This window comes from Ambystoma mexicanum, chromosome 9 (genome assembly GCF_040938575.1).
Source record: "Ambystoma mexicanum isolate Mex_15411 chromosome 9, UKY_AmexF1_1, whole genome shotgun sequence".
Lineage (NCBI taxonomy): Eukaryota > Metazoa > Chordata > Amphibia > Caudata > Ambystomatidae > Ambystoma > Ambystoma mexicanum.
The window spans coordinates 1,335,804,845-1,335,814,410 of NC_090931.1; positions in this window are offsets into that span (position 1 = coordinate 1,335,804,845).

Here is a 9,566-nt window from a genome sequence, read left to right on the forward strand (position 1 = left end):
TCCCTGTTTTCCTTGGTGGCTTCGACTCCCGCGGCCCATATCTGTATGGTGTGCCGGTCGGCAGAGAGTCTGAAATTCCGGTCTAAAAACAGACTTGGGGTTACTTGTGTTTTAGGCTTCCCCCTTGGCGCCCAGGTAGGTGCACCCACACATGTGAGGTACCGTTTTCATCGGGACACCTGTGGGAACGCGGGACGGTAGGCCATATGTTGTTGGGGGCGTGTTTCGATGGGTGAGCCGAGCAAAATGTGCAGAAAATGCGTTTCTTTCCCACATTTCGGACTTTGCGAGGGTGTCTGGGTAATAAATTCTGGGGCGATTTGCGCAAATCATACCTCTGCGGATTCCCACGGGCGTCCTCTTTCGGAAATGCATAGGGTTCCCTGTTTTCCTTGGTGGCTTGGACACCCGAGGCACATATCTGTATGGTGTGCCGATCGGCAGAGAGTCTGAAATTCCGGTCTGAAAACAGACTTGGGGTTACTTGTGTTTTAGGCTTTCCTCTTGGCGGCCAGGTAGGTGCACCTACACATGCGAGGTACCTTTTTCAATGGGACACCTGTGGGAACGCGGAACGGTAGGCCATGTGTTTTTGGGGGCGTGTATCGATGGGTGAGCCGAGCGAAATGTGGGGAAAATGCCGTTTTTTCCCACATTTCGGAATTTGCAGGGGTGTCTGGGTAATAAATTCTGGGGAGATTTGCGCAAATCATACCTCTGAGGATTCCCACAGGTGTCCTCTTTTCAGAAATGCATGGGGTTCCCTGTTTTCCTTGGTGGCTTGGACACCCGAGGCCCATATCTCTATGGTGTGCCGGTCGGCAGAGAGTCTGAAATTCCGGTCTGAAAACAGACTTGGGGTTACTTGTGTTTTAGGCTTTCCCTTTGGCGCCCAGGTAGGTGCACCCACACATGTGAGGTATCGTTTTCATCGGGACACCTGTGGGAACGTGGGACAGTAGGCCATGTGGTGTTGGGAGCGTGTTTCGATTTGTGAGCCGAGGGAAATGTGCGGAAAATGCATTCTTTTCCCCACATTTCGGACTTTGCAGGGGTGTTTGGGTAATAAATTCTGGGGCGATTTGCGCAAATCATACCTCTGCGGATTCCCACGGTTGTCCTCTTTTCAGAAATGCATGGGGTTCCTTGTTTTCCTTGGTGGCTTGGACACCCGAGGCCCATATCTCTATGGTGTGCCGGTCGGCAGAGAGTCTGAAATTCCGGTCTGAAAACAGACTTGGGGTTACTTGTGTTTTAGGCTTTCCCTTTGGCGCCCAGGTAGGTGCACCCACACATGTGAGGTACCGTTTTCATCGGGACACCGGTGGGAACGTGGGACAGTAGGCCATGTGTTGTTGGGAACGTGTTTCTATGGGTGAGTCGAGGGAAATGTGCGGAAAATGCATTCTTTTCCCCACATTTCGGACTTTGCAGGGGTGTCTGGGTAATAAATTCTGGGGCGATTTGTGCAAATCATACCTCTGAGGATTCCCACAGGTGTCCTCTTTTCAGAAATGCATGGGGTTCCCTGTTTTCCTTGGTGGCTTGGACACCCGAGGCCCATATCTCTATGGTGTGCCGGTCGGCAGAGAGTCTGAAATTCTGGTCTGAAAACAGACTTGGGGTTACTTGTGTTTTAGGCTTTCCCTTTGGCGCCCAGGTAGGTGCACCCACACATGTGAGGTACCGTTTTCATCGGGACACCGGTGGGAACGTGGGACAGTAGGCCATGTGTTGTTGGGAACGTGTTTCGATGGGTGAGCCGAGGGAAATGTGCGGAAAATGCATTCTTTTCCCCACATTTCGGACTTTGCAGGGGTGTCTGGGTAATAAATTCTGGGGCGATTTGCACAAATCATACCTCTTAGGATTCCCACAGGTGTCCTCTTTTCAGAAATGCATGGGATTCCCTGTTTTCCTTGGTGGCTTGGACACCCGAGGCCCATATCTCTATGGTGTGCCGGTCGGCAGAGAGTCTGAAATTCCGGTCTGAAAACAGACTTGGGGTTACTTGTGTTTTAGGCTTTCCCTTTGGCGCCCAGGTAGGTGCACCCACGCATGTGAGGTACCGTTTTCATCGGGACACCTGTGGGAACGTGGGACAGTAGGCCATGTGTTGTTGGGAGCATGTTTCGATGGGTGAGCCAAGGGAAATGTGCGGAAAATGCATTCTTTTCCCCACATTTCAGACTTTGCAGGGGTGTCTGGGTAATAAATTCTGGGGCGATTTGCGCAAATCATACCTCTGCGGATTCCCACGGTTGTCCTCTTTTCGGAAATGCATGGGGTTCCCTGTTTTCCTTGGTGGATTGGACACCCGAGGCCCATATCTGTATGGTGTGCCAGTCGGCAGAGAGTCTGAAATTCCGGTCTGAAAACAGACTTGGGGTTACTTGTGGATTAGGCTTTCCCCTTGGTGCCCAGGTAGGTGCACCCACACATGTGAGGTACCGTTTTCATCGGGACACCTGTGTAAATGCGGGACAGTAGTCCATGTGTTGTTGGGAGCGTGTTTCGATGGGTGAGCCGAGCGAAATATGCGGAAAATGCATTTTTCCCCACATTTCGGACTTTGCAGGGGTGTCTGGGTAATAAATTCTGGGGCGATTTGCACAAATCATACCTCTGCGGATTCACACGGTTGTCCTCTTTTTCGGAAATGCATGGGGTTCCCTGTTTTCCTTGGTGGCTTGGACACCCGAGGCCCATATCTGTATGGTGTGCCGGTCGGCAGAGAGTCTGAAATTCCGGTGTGAAAACAGACGTGGGGTTACTTGTGTTTTAGGCTTTCCCCTTGGCGCCCAGGTAGGTGCACCTACACATGGGAGGTACCGTTTTCATCGGGGCACCTGTGGGAATGCGGGACAGTAGGCCATGTGTTGTTGGGGGCATGTTTCGATGGGTGAGCCGAGCGAAATGTGCGGAAAATGCGTTTCTTTCCCACATTTCGGACTTTGCAAGGGTGTCTGGGTAATAAATTCTGGGGCGATTTGCGCAAATCATACCTCTGCGGATTCCCACAGTTGTCCTCTTTTCGGAAATGCATGGGCTTCCCTGTTTTCCTTGGTGGCTTGGACAACCGAGGCCCATATCTGTATGGTGTGCCGGTCGGCAGAGAGTCTGAAATTCCGGTCTGAAAACAGATTTGGGGTTACTTGTGTTTTAGGCTTTCCCCTTGGCGCCCAGGTAGGTCAACCCACACATGTGAGGTACCGTTTTCATCTGGGCACCGGTGGGAACGCGGGACAGTAGGCCATGTGTTGTTGGGGGCATGTTTCGATGGGTGAGCCGAGCAAAATGTGCGGAAAATGCGTTTTTTTCCCACATTTCGGACTTTGCGGGGGTGTCTGGGTAATAAATTCTGGGCCGATTTGCGCAAATCATACCTCTGAGGATTCCCACAGGTGTACTCTTTTCGGAAATGCATGGGGTTCCCTGTTTTCCTTGGTGGCTTGGACACCCGAGGCCCATATCTGTATGGTGGGCCGGTCGGCAGAGAGTCTGAAATTCCGGTCTGAAAACAGACTTGGGGTTACTTGTGTTTTAGGCTTTCCCCTTGGCGCCCAGGTAGGTGCACCCACACATGTGAGGTACCGTTCTCATCGGGACACCTTTGGGAATGCGGGACAGTAGTCTATGGTTGTTGGGAGCGTGTTTCGATGGGTGAGCCGAGCTAAATGTGCGGAAAATGCATTTTTTCCCCACATTTCGGACTTGGCAGCGGTGTCTGGGTAATAAATTCTAAGGCGATTTGCGCAACTCATACCTCTGCGGATTCCCACGGTTGTCCTCTTTTCGGAAATGCATGGGGTTCCCTGTTTTCCTTGGTGGCTTGGACACCCGAGGCCCATATCTGTATGGTGTGCCGGTCGGCAGAGAGTCTGAAATTCCGGTCTGAAAACAGACTTGGGGTTACTTGTGTTTTAGGCTTTCCCCTTGGCGCCCAGGTAGGTGCACCCACACATGTGAGGTACCGTTTTCATCGGAGCACCTGTGGGAACGCGGGACACTAGGCCATGTGTTGTTGGGGGCATGTTTCGATGGGTGAGCCGAGCGAAATATGCGGAAAATGCGTTTCTTTCCCACATTTCGGACTTTGCGAGGGTGTCTGGGTAATAAATTCTGGGGCGATTTGCACAAATCATACCTCTGCGGATTCCAACGGGTGTCCTCTTTCGGAAATGCATGGGGTTCCCTGTTTTCCTTGGTGGCTTGGACACCCGATGGCACATATCTGTATGGTGTGCCGGTCGGCAGAAAGTCTGAAATTCCGGTCTGAAAACAGACTTGGAGTTACTTGTGTTTTAGGCTTTTTTTCCCCACATTTCAGACTTTGCAGGGGTTTCTGGGTAATACATTCTGTGGTGATTTGCGTAAATCATACCTCTGTGAATTCCCACGAGTATCCTCTTTTCGGAAATGCATGGGCTTCCCTGTTTTCCTTGGTGGCTTGGACAACCGAGGCCCATATCTGTATGGTGTGCCGGTCGGCAGAGAGTCTGAAATTCCGGTCTGAAAACAGACTTGGGGTTACTTGTGCTTTAGGCTTTCCCCTTGGCGCCCAGGTAGGTGCACCCACACATGTGAGGTACCGTTTTCATCTGGGCACCGGTGGGAACGCGGGACAGTAGGCCATGTGTTGTTGGGGGCATGTTTCGATGGGTGAGCTGAGCAAAATGTGCGGAAAATGCATTTTTTTCCCACATTTCAGACTTTGCGGGGGTGTCGGGGTAATATATTCTGGGGCGATTTGCGCAAATCATACCTCTGAGGATTCCCACGGGTGTCCCGTTTTCGGAAATGCATGGGGTTCCCTGTTTTCCTTGGTGGCTTGGACACCCGAGGCCCATATCTGTATGGTGTGCCGGTCGGCAGAGAGTCTGAAATTCCGGTCTGAAAACAGACTTGGGGTTACTTGTGTTTTAGGCTTTCCCCTTGGCGCCCAGGTAGGTGCACTCACACATGTGAGGTACCGTTTTCATCGGGACACCTGTGGGAACGCGGGACAGTAGTGTATGTGTTGTTGGGAGCGTGTTTCGATGGGTGAGCCGAGCTAAATGTGCGGAAAATGCATTTTTTCCCCACATTTCGGACTTTGCAGGGGTGTCTGGGTAATAAATTCTGGGGCGATTTGCGCAAATCATACCTCTGCGGATTCCAACGGGTGTCCTCTTTCAGAAATGCATGGGGTTCCCTGTTTTCCTTGGTGGCTTGGACACCCAATGGCACATATCTGTATGGTGTGCCGGTCGGCAGAAAGTCTGAAATTCCGGTCTGAAAACAGACTTGGGGTTACTTGTGTTTTAGGCTTTTTTTCCCCACATTTCAGACTTTGCAGGGGCTTCTGGGTAATAAATTCTGTGGTGATTTGCGCAAATCATACCTCTGCGGATTCCCACGGGTGTCTTCTTTTTGGAAATGCATGGGGTTTCCTGTTTTACTTGGTGGCTTGGACACCCGCGGCCCATATCTGTATGGTGTGCCGGTCGGCAGAGAGTCTGAAATTCCGGTCTAAAAACAGACTTGGGGTTACTTGTGTTTTAGGCTTTCCCCTTGGCGCCCAGGTAGGTGCACCCACACATGTGAGGTACCGTTTTCATCGGGACACCTGTGGGAACGTGGGACGGTAGGCCATATGTTCTTGGGGGCGTGTTTCGATGGGTGAGCCGAGTGAAATGTGCGGAAAATGCATTTTTTTCCCCACATTTCGGAATTTGCAGGGGTGTCTGGGTAATACATTCTGGGGCGATTTGCGTAAATCATACCTCTGTGGATTCCCACGGGTATCCTCTTTTCGGAAATGCATGGAGTTCCCTGTTTTCCTTGGTGGCTTGGACACCCGAGGCCCATATCTGTATGGTGTGCCGGTCGGCAGAGAGTCTGAAATTCCGGTCTAAAAACAGACTTGGAGTTACTTGTGTTTTAGGCTTTCCCCTTGACGCCCAGGTAGGTCCACCCACACATGTGAGGTACCGTTTTCATCGGGACACCTGTGGAAACATGGGACGGTAGGCCATATGTTGTTGGGGGTGTGTTTCAATGGGTCAGCCGAGTGAAATGTGCAGAAAATGGATTTTTTTCCCCACATTTCGGAATTTGCAGGGGTGTCTGTGTAATAAATTCTGGGGCGATTTGCGCAAATCATACCTCTGCAGATTCCCACGGGTGTCCTCTTTTCGGAAATGCATGGGGTTCCCTGTTTTCCTTGGTGGCTTGGACACCCGAGGCCCATATCTGTATGGTGTGCCAGTCGGCAGAGAGTCTGACATCCGGTCTGAAAACAGACTTGGGGTTACTTGTGTTTTAGGCTTTCCCCTTGGCGCGCAGGTAGGTACACCCACAATTGTGAGGTACCGTTTTCATCGGGAGACCTGTGGGAACGCGGGACGGTAGGCCATGTGTTGTTGGGGGGGGGTGTTTCGATGGGTGAGCCAAGCAAAATGTGCGGAAAATACGTTTTTTCCCCACATTTCGGACTTTGCGGGGGTGTCTGGGTAATAAATTCTGGGGCGATTTGCGCAAATCATACCTCTGAGGATTCCCACGGGTGTCCTCTTTTCGGTAATGCATGGGGTTCCCTGTTTTCCTTGGTGGCTTGGACACCCGAGGCCCATATCTGCATGGTGTGCCAGTCGGCAGAGAGTCTGAAATTCCGGTCTGAAAACAGACTTGGGGTTACTTGTGTTTTAGGCTTTCCCCTTTGCGCCCAGATAGGTGCACCCACACATGTGAGGTACCGTTTTCATCGGGGCACCGGTGGGAAGCGGGACAGTATGCCATGTGTTGTTGGTGGCATGTTTCGATGGGTGAGCCGAGCAAAATGTGCAGAAAATGCGTTTCTTTCCCACATTTCGGACTTTGCAAGGGTGTCTGGGTAATAAATTCTGGGGCGATTTGCGTAAATCATACCTCTGCGGATTCCCACGGGTGTCCTCTTTCGGAAATGCATAGGGTTCCCTGTTTTCCTTGGTGGCTTGGACACCCGAGGCACATATCTGTATGGTGTGCCGATCGGCAGAGAGTCTGAAATTCCGGTCTGAAAACAGACTTGGGGTTACTTGTGTTTTAGGCTTTCCTCTTGGCGGCCAGGTAGGTGCACCTACACATGTGAGGTACCTTTTTCAATGGGACACCTGTGGGAACGCGGAACGGTAGGCCATGTGTTGTTGGGGGCCTGTATCGATGGGTGAGCCGAGCGAAATGTGGGGAAAATGCGTTTTTTTCCCACATTTCGGAATTTGCAGGGGTGTCTGGGTAATAAATTCTGGGGAGATTTGCGCAAATCATACCTCTGAGGATTCCCACAGGTGTCCTCTTTTCAGAAATGCATGGGGTTCCCTGTTTTCCTTGGTGGCTTGGACACCCGAGGCCCATATCTCTATGGTGTGCCGGTCGGCAGAGAGTCTGAAATTCCGGTCTGAAAACAAACTTGGGGTTACTTGTGTTTTAGGCTTTCCCTTTGGCGCCCAGGTAGGTGCACCCACACATGTGAGGTACCGTTTTCATCGGGACACCTGTGGTAACGTGGGACAGTAGGCCATGTGTTGTTGGGAGCGTGTTTCGATTTGTGAGCCGAGGGAAATGTGCGGAAAATGCATTCTTTTCCCCACATTTCGGACTTTGCAGGGGTGTTTGGGTAATAAATTCTTGGGCGATTTAGCGCAAATCATACCTCTGCGGATTCCCACGGTTGTCCTCTTTTCAGAAATGCATGGGGTTCCTTGTTTTCCTTGGTGGCTTGGACACCCGAGGCCCATATCTCTATGGTGTGCCGGTCGGCAGAGAGTCTGAAATTCCGGTCTGAAAACAGACTTGGGGTTACTTGTGTTTTAGGCTTTCCCTTTGGCGCCCAGGTAGGTGCACCCACACATGTGAGGTACCGTTTTCATCGGGACACCGGTGGGAACGTGGGACAGTAGGCCATGTGTTGTTGGGATCGTGTTTCGATGGGTGAGCAGAGGGAAATGTGCGGAAAATGCATTCTTTTCCCCACATTTCGGACTTTGCAGGGGTGTCTGGGTAAAAAATTCTGGGGCGATTTGCGCAAATCATGCCTCTGAGGATTCCCACAGGTGTCCTCTTTTCAGAAATGCATGGGGTTCCCTGTTTTCCTTGGTGGCTTGGACACCCGAGGCCCATATCTCTATGGTGTGCCGGTCGGCAGAGAGTCTGAAATTCCGGTCTGAAAACAGACTTGGGGTTACTTGTGTTTTAGGCTTTCCCTTTGGTGACCAGGTAGGTGCACCCACACATGTGAGGTACCGTTTTCATCGGGACACCGGTGGGAACGTGGGACAGTAGGCTATGTGTTGTTGGGAACGTGTTCCGATGGGTGAGCCGAGGGAAATGTGCAGAAAATGCATTCTTTTCCCCACATTTCGGACTTTGCAGGGGTGTCTGGGTAATAAATTATGGGGCAATTTGCGCAAATCATACCTCTGTGGATTCCCACGGTTGTCTTCTTTTCGGAAATGCATGGGGTTCCCTGTTTTCCTTGGTGGCTTGGACACCCGAAGCCCATATCTGTATGGTGTGCCGGTCGGCAGAGAGTCTGAAATTCCGGTCTGAAAACAGTCTTGAGGTTACTTGTGTTTTAGGCTTTCCCCTTGGCGCCCAGGTAGGTGCCCCTACACATGTGAAGTACCGTTTTCAATGGGACACCTGTGGGAACGCGGGACGGTAGGCCATGTGTTGTTGGGAGCGTGTATCGATGGGTGACCCGAGCGAAATGTGCGGAATTTTTTTTTTTTCCCACATTTCGGGCTTTGCGGGGGTGTCTGGGTAATGCATTCTGGGGTGATTTGCGCAAATCCTACCTCTGAGGATTCCCACGGGTGTCCTCTTTCTGGAAATGCATGGGGTTCCCTGTTTTCCTTGGTGGCTTGGACACCAGAAGCCCATCTCTGTATGGTGTGTCGGTCGGCAGAGAGTCTGAAATTCCGGTCTGAAAACAGACTTGGGGTTACTTGTGTTTTAGGCTTTCCCCTTGGCGCCCAGGTAGGTGCACCCACACATATGAGGTACCGTTTTCATCGGGACACCTGTGGGAACGCGGGACGGTAGGCCATGTGTTGTTGGGGGTGTGTTTCGATGGGTGAGCCGAGCGAAATGTGCAGAAAATGTGTTTTATTTCCGCACATTTCGGACTTTGAGGGGGTGTCTGCATAATAAATTCTGGGGCGATTTGCGCAAATCATACCTCTGCAGATTCCCACGGGTGTCCTCTTTTTGGAAATGCATGGGGTTCCCTGTTTTCCTTGGTGGCTTGGACACCCGAGGCCCATATCTGTATGGTGTTCTGGTCGGCAGAGAGTCTAAAATTCCAGTCTGAAACAGACTTGGGGTTACTTGTGTTTTAGGCTTTCCCCTTGGTGCCCAAGTAGGTGCACCCACACATGTGAGGTACCGTTTTCATCGGGACACCTGTGGGAATATGGGAAGGTATAACATTTGTTGTGTTTGTGTGGTTTTCATAACGTTTTGACCCATTTGCTGGTGCCCTTTGCCACACAACCCTTTCATTTCCCAAATGTGACCTACATTTATTTGCTGCTTTAGCCACCATA